The sequence below is a fragment of the Vicugna pacos genome, chromosome 1 (assembly GCF_048564905.1).
Source record: "Vicugna pacos chromosome 1, VicPac4, whole genome shotgun sequence".
In the NCBI taxonomy this organism is placed as follows: domain Eukaryota; kingdom Metazoa; phylum Chordata; class Mammalia; order Artiodactyla; family Camelidae; genus Vicugna; species Vicugna pacos.
This window is the reverse complement of record NC_132987.1, coordinates 112,639,328-112,654,355: the sequence shown is the minus strand read 5'-3', so window position 1 is coordinate 112,654,355 and position 15,028 is coordinate 112,639,328. Positions and strand designations below refer to the sequence as shown.

The window sequence follows — 15,028 nt, the reverse complement described above, 5'->3', positions numbered from 1 at the left end:
GTATAAAACTGCTGTTGATATCTGAGTACAGGCTTTTGTGCGAATGTAAGTTTTCAACTCCTTTGGGTAAATATAAAGGAGTGTGGTTGCTGGGTTGTATGGTAAGAATACATTTAGTTTTGTAAGAAACCACCAAAATGTCTTCTAAAGTGGTTGTACCATTTTGCATTCCCTGTAGCAACACATGAGCATTCCTGTTGCTCCACATCTTCGTCAGCATTTGGTGTCGTCAGTGTTCTGGATTTTGGCCATTCAGATAGGTAGTGGTATCTCATTGTTTTAGTTTGCCTTTCTCTGCTTATTTACCATCTGCGTGTCTTCTTTGGTGAGGTGTCTGTGAAGGTCTTTGATGCATTTTTTAACTGGGTTGTTTGTGTTCTTGTCATTGAGTTTTAAGAGTTCTTTGTGTATTTTAGATAACAGTCCTTTATCAGGTGTCTTCTAGCTTGTGACTTGTCTTCTCATTCCCTTCAGATTGTCTTTGCAGAGCAGAAGTTGTAAATTTTAATGAAGTCCAGCTTATCAATTATATCTTTCATGGATCATGCTTCTGGTGTTACATCTAAAAAGTCCTTGCCACATCCCAGGTCATCTAGGTTTGCTTCTACATTATCTTTTATAGTTTTGTTTGTTAGTTTTCTGATTTTACATTTTACATGCAGGTCTATGATCCATGTTGAGTCTATTTTTATAAAGGGCCTAAAGTCTGTGTCTAGATTCTTCTTTTTACCTGTGGATGTCCAGTTGTTCCAGCACCATTTGTTGAAAAGACTGTTTCTAATTTTAAACAATTTTAATTCTTAAAAAGACACAGAAAACATATAGAAAATTTAAAAATTAGAAAATACTGGAAGAAACAAAAACGAACTCCTAGCTCAACCTAGATCAAACTGTTGTTTACCTTTCAGTTGTAATTTGATGTCGTCTTTTCCCCCTCTTTGTCTTGTGTTTATTTTATATAGAATGAATAAAAGATAAATTTAAATTCTAGCTTGACATTTCCCCCCATTTCATGGGAAAAATGGTTGTGTTACAAATGTCCTTAAGTACTTTGTAAACATCTGTTTTAACAAGTGTTTAACATTCCATGGAGTGCTGTACTGGGATTTACTTGAATCTTATTTACATGTATTGATTATGTCTCAGTTAGGGTTTGGTGAGTTATTAGGGTTCTCCTGAGAAACAGAACAAACCAATAGAATACCTTTATCCATCTATCCATCTATCTACCTATCTACCCATCCATATGGGGGGAAGAGAGAGAGGAGGAAAGAGAAAGAAAGAAAGAAGAAGAAAAAAGAGTGGGAGAGAAACATTTAGGTTTATTATGGGAATTGGTTCCTGCAGTTCTGATTGCTGAGAAGTCCCATGATCTGCCCGCTACCTGCACACCAGAGACCAGGAAAGCCAGTCGTGTGGCTCAGTCTGAATCCGAAGGCCTGAGAACCAGGACTGCCAATGTCCTGGGGCAGAAGAAGATGGATATCCCCACCCAGAGAGAAAATTCATGCTCCCTCCACTTTTCTGTTCTCTTCAGTCCCTCAGTGAATTGGATGACGCCCGCCCACTTTAGTGAAAGCTAATCTCATCTAGAAACACCTCACGGACTCACCCAGAAATACTGCTTTACCAATTGTCTAGGCATCTTAGCTAGTCATGGAGATGCATAAAGTGAAGCACCACAGTGAGAGATGAGGAAGAGGGATTTCTCATGGGAAGTTGAGCCCAGGCCCTTGTGGGAGCCGGGAGAAGTCTGTGGAAGGCTCTTGTCTCTGCCTCTGGCTGCACATGTCGGGCCAAACAGCCGCAGGTTGGTGCTGGGAGAGCCAGGGCACACTGAAGCCCGAGTCTCTCCTCCCGCCTCCTGCCTCCATGACTCGGGGTGACTTGCAGAGAACCCCTCTGCCTGTGCCTTTGGAGCTGCACACGAGTCTGGCTCAGGAGCTAGAGGGGCTGTGGCCCCCCTGCGGCACCAAATGAACTCACGACCCTGACCCCACCCGCTTCTCCACTTGTGCTTCCAAATCCTGGGCCGACTCCCCTCGTGGCCAATCGTAAACCAGTACCGCCCGGGAGAGGGGATTCTGGGAAATGTAGTTCCTGCTTCGCTACGATGACAGGGTGCAGACCCCCAGGGCTCATTTCACATTCTTATTCTATTGTGACTGAATACTGCAGAGGATGTCTTTATTTCCAACACTTTCAAATTTTGGATCATGTCTTTAGAATAGATCCTCAGAAGAGGAAGTATTAAATCAAAGAGTCTGAACATTGTAAAAAGTTTGTATGTTGCCTATTTACTTTACACTAAAAAGATTTTACCAGTGACACCACCAGGGCAGAATATGAAAATTCTTATTTTGTTGTACTGTGGTTAGTACTAAGCACTGTATTCTTTTTCCTTTAATATCTTGAGGTTTTCATTTGAATTGTTGATGCCTGTCCTTTAAGGTGAAGGTTGTGTTTTGTTTTGTTTTGTTTTGTTTTGTTTTGTTTTGTTTCTAATTAAGTTGGCTTGGCAGCAAGGAAACACTGGTAAAGTCTGTGAGCTTTGAACCTTGAGAGAATCACTTAATGGATATTATGAGTAACAGGTAAACCACCGTCTCCTATGGGGGAGTTGCTAATTGCAATAGCAATAAAATGAGGGCTAATTAGTTGTCACAGATCCGGGAACAGGTATTAGCAATTGCTGTGAAAGTGAGAAGCTCCTTTGGTGCAAAGTTCTCTGTAATTGCACTCAGTTTCTATAGAGTATTTTGGAATAGTTTTTGATTGCAAAGATCCAATTATTTGCTTTCTCCTTTTAAAAGTACCTGCCCCCATATGATTACTTTTAATTTTAATTTGTGACCTCTAATCCTAAAGATATAACCTGTCATTTTTGCTTCTCTCGGTGCTTGTCTTTTCCTGTACAGTCTCTGTCCCGTTGACCGCAGGCCCAAGCCCTTACAAACCTCTCTTAACTTTGCAGACGACTTTTCTTCCTAGCTAATTTTCACGAGGGACTGGCATGAAAACCAAAACTTCATGAAAATCAAGGTGAAAAAAGCACGTTGTCTATGACTCTTTGTAAAGCAGGATGGGTGGGCTCTCTGTGTTGTGGCTTTTGCCAAGATGGTTTCTCAAGGGATCTGAACAAGTGTCTGAATCAGATTATTAGAGCAGGTTCTACCGACTGCTGAGTTTTAAGTCCTATTTAAATAGTGCTCCCTTTAAAGAATGGGACCACAGTTGTTTTTTTCTCCCCCCAAATCCCCCAATCAAGCAGTCAATCCACTGACCCAGTTTTAATATAAATCAAACTTCCGTTTTCATAAACCATAAAATCTGAACATGTATGTTTTCTAATGCCAGCTAAAATGAGCTGAGATACGTTGACTTGTGATGGTGTGCTTAGTTCCACTGCAAACTGAATGATTCCATGGAGTTCCCAGCCCATGAAGGTAGCTGCTCATCTGGGGAGAGGAATGTGGTGTGGAGTTTCATCTCGACCCTGGCTGCCCAAAGCAGTCAAGAGTGGTCCCTGGGACCAGCATCGCACCTGTGTCATCTGGGAGCCTGTTAGAAATGCAGGATCTCAGGCCTCACCCAGGTGAACCAGAATCTGCATTTTCTGAAGATCCCTGGCTGCTTCTGGGCCCAGTTCGGTCTGAGACGCTCTGTCCTGGAGAAAGCTGTCTGTCCTGCTGTGAGCCCATTGCCGGCTACCTTTGCAGCCGCCCACTTTCCTTCTGGCAGAGCTTTGTTCCAGGAACACTCAGACATGTGGAGTGGCTTCTATTTTGTTGATCTGTATACTGATCAGGGCTGCTGAGATTTGTTAAAATTCTTGGAATTCCCTAGAAGCAGTCTCTTGGAGGGACTGACTGATTTCTCTATGAGTGAAGTCTGAGTGTGTCTCCTTTTCATCTGGGTCTGGGAGGGCCATGCAGGAGATTGTGGCTAGGGTAGGAGTTAGGAGACTTGAGCTTGGATCTCTTTAAAAAAAATTATTATATTGCTGTACACCTGAAACTAACAACATTGTAAATCAACTATACTTCAATGAAAAAATTAAAAACATTTATTGTAAATTGTGATAAAATACACAGGACACAAAATTCATCATTTTAACCATTTCTAAGTGTACCGTTCAGTAGTGAGTACATTCACATTGCTGTGTAATCCATTTGTAGAATTATTTATATGTTGCAAAACTGAAACTGTATCCATTAAACAACAATTCCCCATTCTCCCCTCCCCCAGCCCCTGGCAACCACCAGTCTGCTTTCCGTTTCTATAGATTTAATAGAGTCTAGGTCCCTCATATAAGTGGAATCCTATAGTATTTGTCCTTTAGTGACTGGGTTCTTTCACTTAACATAATGTCTTGAGGTTCATCTTAGAGGGTTCCCTTCCTTTTTAAGGCTGAATAATACTCTCTTCTGTATATATGTCACGTTTTCATTAACCAGTCATCCATCCATGGATACCTGGGTTGCTTCCATCTTCTGACTGTTGTGAATAATGTTGCTGTGATTGAGTTTGGATCTTAAGCTGCTACCAACTGGATATGAGATCTTAAATCACTAAATTTCTCTGTCCCAGTTTCCAATACTTTATTAATAAACTCAAAGCAGATGCTTTCAAGCATTCTTTTAAGTTCTGGTTATAAGATACAAAATAAGATCAAATCTGTATCTATTAAAAATTTATCTGTTTTCTGAAGATTCCCATGGTTTCTGCTAAGGATACCATTTACCTTCGAGCAGACTTAGTTTTCGAATATCCTTGACAGCAGAACTTACACAACTTTTTCTTGGAGAACAGCTTTATTAAGATACAATTCACATACCATGTGGTTCACCATTTCAAGTGTACAAGCCAGTGATTTTTTTAGTATATTTTCAGGGTTGTGCAGTTATCACCGCAATCAATTATAGAAGATTGTTATCACCCCCAGAAGAAACCCTGTACCCAGCAGTCACTACCCCTTTCCCTCCAGATGTTGCCGTCACTCCACCCTAGACAGTCACTAATCTACTTTCTGCCTCTATAGATTTGCCTATTCTGGACATTTCATATAAATGGAATCAAAAATTTGTGGCCTTTTATGACTGGCTTCTTTCACTCAGCATAATCTTTGCGAAGTTTGCATGTAACTTTCTAAGGTGTCAACTCATCTCACTGGTAAGGGATTTGTTTATCACCATCTGATTGCTCCTGTTGCCAAGGGCCAGATGTAGGGCTGGGACCCAGAGATACAGCGGTAAATACCAGACACATCCCATGGCTCTAAAGAGCTATTGATTTTGTGGGGAAGATGGGCATTGAGTGAATTTCTACATAGATATTAATCACAAACTACTAATTTCTGTAATGGAGACACCTTGGTTGCTTTGAAAGTGTCTAACGAGCAGAAGATGAGGGAGCCCCCTCTGGCTTAATGCTCACATTTTCAGGATGGTTGCTGTCCACAGATCTCACACTGGGATAGCCTCCAATCAGTGTCTATTAAGTGACTCTGTTGGCGATGATGATGTAGTAAAAAGTGAGACTCAGTTTGTGTCCTTGAGGAGGTCACCCTGTCACAGGACAGAGAGCCATCCATACTGATGGATGGTCCCGAGTCTGGACCATGGTGGTGGAGCATGGGTGGTTCTCCCTGAAGTATTCAAGGGAATCTTTAGGGAGTGACGACGATGCCCGATTGGGATTTTGATAGGTGAGTAAAGTCTTAGGAAGCCACCATGCACATGGAGGGAAAGCAGTTTCTGGGTTGAGGTCCCGAGCAAAAGTGCAGAGGTCTCAGTTTGTTCATGGGGATGGGGATTCAAGGAGGCTGCTGTAACCACGGTGGGAGGAGCAGCTACAGGAACCAGGCGGGGAGGGCAGGTTACTTCCAGGCTGTAAAACGCCTTAAAGCAAAGGTTGGAAGCTTTATCTTACAGACTTCAGATTTGCATCCTGTAATTCCAAGCACCCCCATCCCTATGTGGGGCAGTCACTGCATTCCCCTCCTAACTGTGACTCACCAGGAGCGGGAGTGGAGGTGGTGTGTCCTCTCGAGGCCTTTCTGGAGGGCACTAGAATCTTCTGGAGGGAGCTGTCTCCTCTGAAGTGTCAGTGCTGAAGGCATCAGAACTTTTTTAATCAGTAAATGATCAGGCAGTTCTTTTAGATTCACTGGGACATAGGAACATAAGAAATTTGGAGTCGGGCAAGAAGGAGTTGAATGGTGCTAGGAGCTGCAGGGTATAGTTTTTCTGGGTCCAAACTTACAGGTGGAGCGGGCTGCTGTCATTATGGATAGTGCTTGTCATGGCTGCTAGATGTGGGACCATGGACAAGTCCATCATGGCTTTAGGGCCTATTTCATCATACATCACCTACCTTGATATCTAGGATTCTACAAGATGACCAAAAATATGGCATGTAAGGTCCAGCAATTACCATTTCCAGGCAATCTAACCATCACTGTGTGTATGTGTGTGCGTGCATGCATGTGTGCATGTGCATGTGCATGCATGTTTTAATTTCAATACAGTGGATTTACAATATTATATTAGTTTCAGATATATACCATGTTGTATGTTTTTAAAACATTTTAAATTTAATTTTAATTTTTTTCACACCTTTTTTTTCAGGAGTGGTGGTGGTGGTAATTAGGTTTCTTTCTTTTTTTTTAATTCACTCTACCACTGAGCTATACCCTCTCCCTGTCATGTCTGTTTTGATGCTTTATGACCCAGGACCATTTGTAGGTTTGTTCCTCTGTTCACCCAGGATTACATTTAGCGTGTTCCCTCGCTCTAGTTCATGTGCATTCAGAGATAGATGCGTCCCCTACCCTGGAGTACCTAACATGGTGATTGGAGACATAGCCCAGGGTTACAGACTTAGAGTTCAAAAGTCAGCAGGCCTCCCCAGCATGTGGGTTCCACGCTGTCGCATTGGCATTGATAATTAACATTGCCATCTTTGCTACTCTCTGGGCCTGTGGAACTCTTATCACCAATAGCGTCACTCATAATTTCTCTGGATTTTCAAAGGATGGCATCAGAGGTTCCTGAGGCTGATCACAGTGGTCACAGCCACCAGGAGTATCCGACTTGTCCTTCCTCTCTTGCTGGGCCTCCGTCCGTCAGCCCCACTGCTCTCAGAATTCCTTAAAGGACTGTCTCAGTCAAATCTTTATGATGAAAATAGCTCAGTCCTTGCCAGGAGGCACACTGCGCACAGACATGCTGGAGAACAGCTCTCTGACCGCTGAGATTTTGTTGTCTGAGAACTAAAATGTTGGATCCCCAAGACTGGCCAAACCTTATGACACAGCTCCTTCAAGGTTTACCCTAAATAACCGTCCCCTACCCCATGATGTCCTCCCCATGATAGAGAACCAGTTACTGTATCACGGCACCCTGTTTATTATATAGTACGTGTCAGAATCTGAAATGATCTTGTAGTAACGATCTCTTCCTGCACTCTCGCTGGATCTTGGCAACAGCCCCATTGGGGTGAGGTTGGGGGCTGAGCTTGTCTCAGGATTCCAAGTGAGGCAGTCTGGCTCCAGAGTCCATCTCCTAGCCACTACATGTGTGTTTCTTGTGTCTTTACCTATAAGAGTATCAGTTCTGTGGGGGTAATTTTTCTTGGTACCAAGAACGTTGGTTCTTAGTAGGCTCTGGAGAGATGGTGAATGAATGAGTGAGTGATCAGTGTGCAGTCAGAGAGATTTTCTTGAGGCAGCCAGGCCTGTGCTGATGAGTCCAGGAGCAGCCAGGCAAAGGTGGGTGCAGGTGGAGGTGCAGGACATCCCCAGCAGAAGTCATGGATGGTGTGAGCTCAGGCAGGAAGGGGTCATGTGCTTTGGGGTTTCTGGAGAGGGACTTGAGAGCCTAGGCTGGAGAAGAAGGTAGATGGGCATCTCTAAAGAGGACTTTAGAGATATTCATGTTGAATCCCCAGCAGAGTCTTTCTAAGTGTGACCAGGAAGCCAGCTTTGTTAGAACATGATGGTACTTGTTAAAAATACACCCTCTGTTGCATCAGAGACTAGGGTGGTGGGGTGCATAGGGGTCTGTATTCTAATGCTCTTGCCTGGTAAGCTTATGCACACAGATGCATAGGGACCACTGTTTTGAGAAGCAAGACAGCTGCTAATAAAGTCTTAGCATTATTTTCATCTTTCAGCATTTCTTTACAACTATCTCCCACTCCTACACCCAGTCTGAAATGAAGCTGTAAATTAACATGCGTCTTTAGCATACTTTCCTTCTGGTCATCCTGTCTTAGTCAGCTCGGGCAGCTGTAACAAAAACATTGTAGCCTGGGTGGCTTCAACAACATGGCTGGGAAGTCCAAGGTTAAGGCACTGGTGGATTTGGTGTCTGGAGAGAGTCTTCCTCCTGGTTTGTAGAGGGACATCTTCTGCTGTATCCTCACATGAAGGAGAAATTCTCTTTTCTTATGTCTCTTCTGGTAAGGCCACTAATCCCACTTATGAGGGCTCCACCCTTATGACCTGATCACCTCCCCAAAGTCCAGCTCCAAATACCATCACACTGGGGACAAGGGCTTCAACACATGAGTCTGAGGTAGGGGGTGGGTGGAACACAGGCATTCAGTCCACGGCAATCCTTTGTATGTTTACGTTCTCTTGTCTGTGGGGCTGGTGCTTGTACACTGTACCAGTGTTCTAGGGCTGTTACAATAAATCACCACCAACTTGGTGCCTTACAACAGAATTTCATTCCTTTTCATTTCTGGAAGCCAGAAGCCCAAAACCTAGGTGTTGGCAGGGCCATGGTTCTTCTGAAGGCTCCAGGGAAGGGTCCCCTTCTTAGTGTCTGGTGGCTCCTGGCAGTCCCTAGCATTGCTTGGCTTTTAGCTGCGTCAGCAGATCTCTGACTCTGTCTTCACATGACCTTCTTCTCTTTATGTCTTCTCCTCTTCTTTTTTTAAAGTGACGTATCATTGATTTACAGTGTTGTGTTAGTTTCTGGTGTACAGCATTTTGATTCAGTTTTATATATATATTTTCTTTTTCATATTCTTTATCATTATAGGTTATTACAAGACCTTCTCTTCTTTCAGTGCCACCGGTCACTGGATTTGGGGCTCATTCTCATCCACTGTGACCTCATCTTATCTTCATTACATCTGCAAAGACCCCATTTCTAAATGAGACCACATTCTGGAGTTACATGGACATAACCAGGTGGACATGAATTTTCAGGGACACGATTTAACTAATTACTTAGAAGTTTGAGTTCTGAAGGCAATTCTACTTTGTCAAGCAAAGATTTGAGAAGTATAAACTTGGTTGAAAGCACCTCCACCAAATAACGGTAACAAGAACAAAACAGCAAGTCAGGCAGTCCTTTCAGTTCTAAGTTGGTGCCTCATTTTGGACAATCTTGCGTACTTTACTGAGAACCTATATTGAATTCATTTGTCTTCAGGGTCTTTAAGTTGACTTGCTTACAGGATGCTGGAAACATCTTTCACAAATGTCCCTTAAATAAGCCTCTCCAAAATAGTTAGTTTTCCACACTCAATTCCTGAAGATTTTGGGAGCCCATGTTCACTGGCATCAGAGGGGGTGTCAGGAAAGTGGGAGGCTCTGGCCCCTGGGTCTATCCCTGGGCACTGTGGCTGATGTCAGCATCCTGAACCATACTTGCTGGCTTAAAGGAGTTTTTTTTTTTTTTTTCTTTCAAAGCCTGTTTTCTGTACCATGATATATTATTATGTGACAGAGTCAGGAGTATGCTTGTGGTCCGGTCTAATCCGTTTACCACGTTCTCAGGTAGCTCAGCCTCTCCTGATAGATATTTCTCCTAAAGTCGCCCCTTTTGAGAATTGCATAGTAGTTCCTTATAAGGATGTAACAATTTAACTCGTTTCCTCTGGCTCAATATTTAGTCTTCCAGTTTTTGATTTTCTTAATTGTGGGGCTTATGAACTTCCTTATATGTAAACCTTTGCATCTCTTCTTATATCTTTAAAAATTTTAGATGCAGATTTACCAGGTCCAAGGGTGTGAACCTTAAATACGTCTAATGCATTTTATTGCTGAATTAGTGTCCTGAGAGAGTGTTTTCAAGTGTTGTCATATGGAACGTATGTAATTGTCTTAACAGTTCCCTTAGAAGCACTGAGGAGGTTTATCTGTTCACGAAGGGTCAAGGTCTTTGGGAAGGTGGCACTTAGCTCGAGGTGGGTCTTCTTTTCTCTGAATATATGCTTCAAGTGGCCCGTCTGACCTATAGGATATTATGTTTAGCAAAATCAGTTAGAGAAAGGCAAGTTCTGTGTGCTATCACTGATATGTGGAATTTGAAGAATAAAAGGAATGAATAGAACGAAACAGAAACAGACTCACAGATATAGAGAGCAAGTGAGTGGGGAGAGCTCTGGGGGCAGGGCAAGATAGGGGTAGGGATTAAAAGGTCCAAACTACTATGTATAAAATAAATAAGATACGAGGGTATTTTGTACAGCACAGGTCATGCAGCCAATATTTTATAACTCTAAATGGAGTATAATCTATAAAAATATCGAATCACTATGTTGTACCTCTGAAACTGATATAATATTGGAAATCAACCATACTTTAATAAAAAATTTAATCAGACAAAACAAAATAAAGCGCCCCCCCCATTTTTATTCCTCTGTTGTTTAATGATGCATCTCTTACTTCTTGGTCCTAGTGAATCTTTTCATCATTTTACTTTGCTTCCAATACATAGATTTCTTACGCGTTCATGGACAGGTTAACAGAATTAACAGTAATGATTCCAAGAATAATTCCCATTGTCGAGTGCCATCCAGGTACTGGGTGCATTCATGAACGATCTCACTTAATCCTCATCGTGCAGAGGAGGACGGAGGCCAGAGGTGTTTAGTGACTTGCTGGAGGCCTCAGACATGGTTGGGGCTGAGCTGGTTCCAGAGTAGGGGGCTGAGGGGTGGCTCCTGGCCAGGATGCTGTGGGGCGCTGGTCTGTGCTCTGGGCCCGGCCGGCCGTGTCTGGGGAAGACCGAGGGAGGGTGCAGAGAGCGGTGTGCTTGTACCTTCAGCCGTGACTCAGTGGAGGGGCTGGGAGGCCAGGGACACAGCTGGGCTTTAAAGCCACCTGAGTGTGTAACCTCGATCCCCCTTTCTTTTGTTCAGCGGCAGGTAAAGAAGGGACAGTTCTCAGAGGCCTCGCCACGCAGCTGGCTGCGAAGGGCTGCTCTTTGAGACCGAGTCCTGTGCGGAGTCCTCAGTGCTGGCCGGCTACCTTTCTTCTCCGGCGGTGTGTGTTTTCTCCGCGTTTTCAAGGGAGCTCCCACGAGAAGGTGGGTCTCAGTCTCCTTTTCATTTTGGGTGACCTCTCTCACTCCCCGGGCTTAAAGCTGGACTCTTGCTTGACTGGCCGCTCACATCTGCTGTGGAGATGACCTGAAATTCGCAGAGGCCTCTTCTTTCATCCGGAGTCACGTGCTCTCCCTCGCTGGGGCCGCTGCTGGGCTTCTGTCCGCAGCCGCTGGGCCGGGGGAGGTGGACGTCCCTGGATGTTCTTAAATCCATGCTGGTGGCCGGTGCCTAGACCGTAACTCCGGACCGCAGCTGTGTGGTCCCTGCGTGGATGCTGGAGAGCCTTTTCCGGCATGGCCCCTCTGCTCCTGTCTTGCTCTCCCACCATCTGTCTCAAAACAATAGCCAGAGGGCACCTTTTAGATCAGACAGTGTCACTCTGCTCAGAACCTTTCCATGCTTTACCGTGCACGCTGCCGCCCCCACCCCCCACCCCCAGCATCAAAACCAAAGTGTTTACAGTGGTTTCTGGGGCCCCAGTAGGAGCTACCCCCTCCCCTCTGCTGTTCCCCTCTTACCTCCTCCCCTTGGCTGTGGCTCAGACGTACCAGGCAAACTCCAGCCTCAAAGCCCTCGTCCTGGCCGCCCCCTCTGCCTGGAGCTCTCTTCCCCTGGGAGGCATGGGGGGTCCCTGCCACCCCTTCAGGTGTGGGTTCTAGCGTGTCTCCTTTTCAGTGAGACTGTCATCCCAGGTCACCCTTTTGAAAACCACCGTGAACACGTCCTCCACCTCCTGACTCCGTAGGTAGAATGTGGCTGGGAGTGTCTGCAGCATCCGTGGGGACCGTAGGTGTGCTGACCTGCAGGTGTTCTGGGATGTCCTTGCCTCTTCTCTGCCTCCTTGGTGGCAAGAGGTTTCTTCTTGCACGTGGCAGCAGAATCTCTGTTACAAACTGTGCGTTTAATTTCTGTGATTTGTGGCAATTCAGCTCCAGATCAGGGTCTTTGCTTGGGTTCTGTTAAATGTTAATTTGATTCACTTTAGAGGCTGCTACCAGGTGTCCTCAAATCGTCCCGCAAGTTCAGAAGCATCAGAAGATCCTTGCAGTTCCAGCCATGAAACCATCTCAGGCTATTATGTCTGTTTGTAGAACTTAACTGTCTAATTAGTGATGGATGGTGGTGAAACATGTATGAAATAAATCCTTAAGTGTATCTGGGCTTTATGGAAAATTCTAGGGCCCACAAACCAACAGAAGGTTAGTACTCCGTGGTTTGGGGGCCTAGATTTCAGATAGAACGTTTGTTTACAAATCCCCAATAGCTGTGAAAGTCCTCACTCTGCTCCAAGCAGCTGTTTGCAGGGGTCTGACGAGATTCCAAGGTGGAACAGAGGGTGCATTTGGACTCCCCACGCTTTCCCAGTGTTTTAATTGAATTTACTCATTTCCGATGTGGCTCTGTATCCAGTGATTGTTTACGGTGGGTGGAGCAGCAGAGTTGCTGCTGGGGACGCTGGGGATGATCACTGCGTTGAGTTCATAATTTGCCGGAGAAGACTGATGCAATGCTCAATCATTATAACTTAAGCCTTAATCTGGGTCAAAATGTAAGCAGAGTGGGGTGAAAGCACTGAGCAGGGAACCACGTTTGTCCAGGGACTAAAGATCACTTTGTGGGATACACAGCCCTTGAGGCGCGGATCCTGCAGGGTGAATAGAAGATGAGCAAGAATTTGGGGTGGGAGGAGGCAGGGAAAGCATGCAGGGCTAGGGGAGCAGCACGAGGGCACCGGTGGAGCAGGAGGATGCTGGGCTTGAGGGGAGAGGAGGACTGGTCCCACGTGGTGGCAGGTGGGGTTTGTGAGGGACTATGTGGACGGGAAAAGGGAGAGTTCAGTGGGGGTCCTGTGGTGGAGCCCTTTTTAAAGGTAGCGTGAAGGAGTTTGAATTGTACTAGCAGAAAATCAAAACCCACGGAAGAGTCTTTGGGGATGGGAGGATGACACCTGCCATCTGTCTTGTAGAGAAATCCCTTGGGTGGCATCAGAAGGCCGGTTGGTTGGTGGAGCCAAACGCGGAAGAGACAATGTGAAGAAAGCATCCTGTTGGGTCATGGCCAGAAACAAAACAAGAGAGGCCAGTATTCTCCCCAAATCACTCAGGAGCTTAAAGGCCAAATTCCCTTCCCCAGCAGTAAAATGCACTCACGGGGACCTTGAAAGGAAAGCAATATGAAGAAAAGGGAGGGGATGCTGAGAGTCTACACCCAGAAGAGGCAATGTCAGTCCCATCATCCCAACATGGGATGGAGGAGAGAACAGTGGGTACCGACAGCAACCTGGGAGCAGGCAAAGTAGTGCATTTTAGTTGCGTTGGTTTCTGACATCAGTGATTGATCACCCACGCGCCTGATTCCTGGATTAGAAACGGGAGGGAGGGTAGGGGCACACACCTCTCATTTTTACACACTAGTGTATGGGTTTTGAGGGAACGTCTTGAATGGCTGTAATCGAAGAAAGTGATTTGTTAACTAACTCAGTGGGTTTGCTTGATGGTGACGTAGTTTTCATCTTTGGGAGGAACACGTGCTTCAGTGACAGCCGTGAATATGATTACTGATGCTGTTAATAAGATAATCAGTACTGCAATATTACTGTCAATTCCAGCTAACTTTGCTAAAAATTCCCAGCCTTGTGCGAAGTGCACTGTAAAAGTGTCTTAGATGGAATGAGATCCTCTTTTACTGAGCTGAAGGGTAAGGAGACCTAAAACCGAGGCTCTCCCATGTGTTTTGTATCAGGTGCTACGTTCGCGTTAGTTTTAGTTTTACTGGTGGAGGGAGTCGCTCATTGCTGGAAGAATCACACAGAACATTCCCCATCTCTCCGGGGTACACCTTTCCTCGTGCCTTCCTGCCTTCTCGGACCCGTCTGACCAGCTGACCATGTCGGGCTTTCTCGGAGCCACTGGCGGGAAGGCTCCTCAGAGGAGCTGGCTATTTCGAGTCAGGGCTTGCTTTCCCCTCCTCTTGTGGGCAGTGTCTGTTCGCCGGCACATTCCAGGACTCTCCGAGTTTGGATGATAGATTTGTTTGGACGTGACCTTTCCCAGTTCCTCTTCCCTGGATTTCTGCCTGCTGAGGAAATGATCCTCAGATCCCATCCATCTGCACCGGTGGCAACAGAAGAGAGGATTTCTCTTTCCTGTGGTCCAGGTCCAACTGCGCAGACACCTGTCCTTCAGAGGCTCGTATTGTTCTGGTTGGTATCCCCTCCCGCCGCAGAGACTTGTTATATCCCAGTTCTGGAAGTCATCAAGTTGGACGTGAGACGAGGAGGAGGCGGCGGAGGGTCCTTGGCTGACCTGGGAGGCTTTTATTGATTGCGCTCGGGACACATAGCAAAAGCTGTTTCTCCCACCTCCATCCCTCCGTAATTGGTCCTGCTAGGAAGCGTTTCCCGTTTGTGGTTGATTCATTCTGAGAACTTTTCATGTCCTTTGGGACGCTTCACTGTTGGATTTGAGAAGGCAAAGGACAGCTTCTCTTTCAAGTCTGATGAAAACCATCTGAGCCAAACATGTGGACACAGGCAGTAGATTTATGCTTTTCTTATGGACACTCAACTACTCCCCTGGCTGTTAAGGAAATCCACACGAGGAAGGGGGGCTGTACATTGGGATTCTCAGATCGTGTGTCCTCGTGTTACAAAGCAAATGAATCCTGACCATTTCTGAGGCTT

At 45.3% G+C, this 15,028-nt stretch overlaps 1 protein-coding gene across 9 annotated transcripts in view; it reads left to right on the top strand.

The window, feature by feature from the left end:
• Nucleotides 1-15,028, top strand: part of TIAM1 (TIAM Rac1 associated GEF 1) — a 354,254-nt gene that overhangs the window by 100,335 nt on the left and 238,891 nt on the right. For 6 of the 9 annotated variants that reach the window (XM_072968313.1, XM_072968310.1, XM_072968351.1 and 3 more), the window contains one exon: nt 11,161-11,327. The exons of 1 other annotated variant lie outside the window; for it this stretch is intronic. The gene's annotated coding sequence lies outside the window, so the exon portion shown is untranslated. Of the gene's footprint in view, nt 1-10,140; nt 10,204-11,160; nt 11,328-15,028 lie in introns of those variants that run through there. 2 more of the 9 variants (XM_072968332.1, XM_072968382.1) reach the window with 2 other exon arrangements.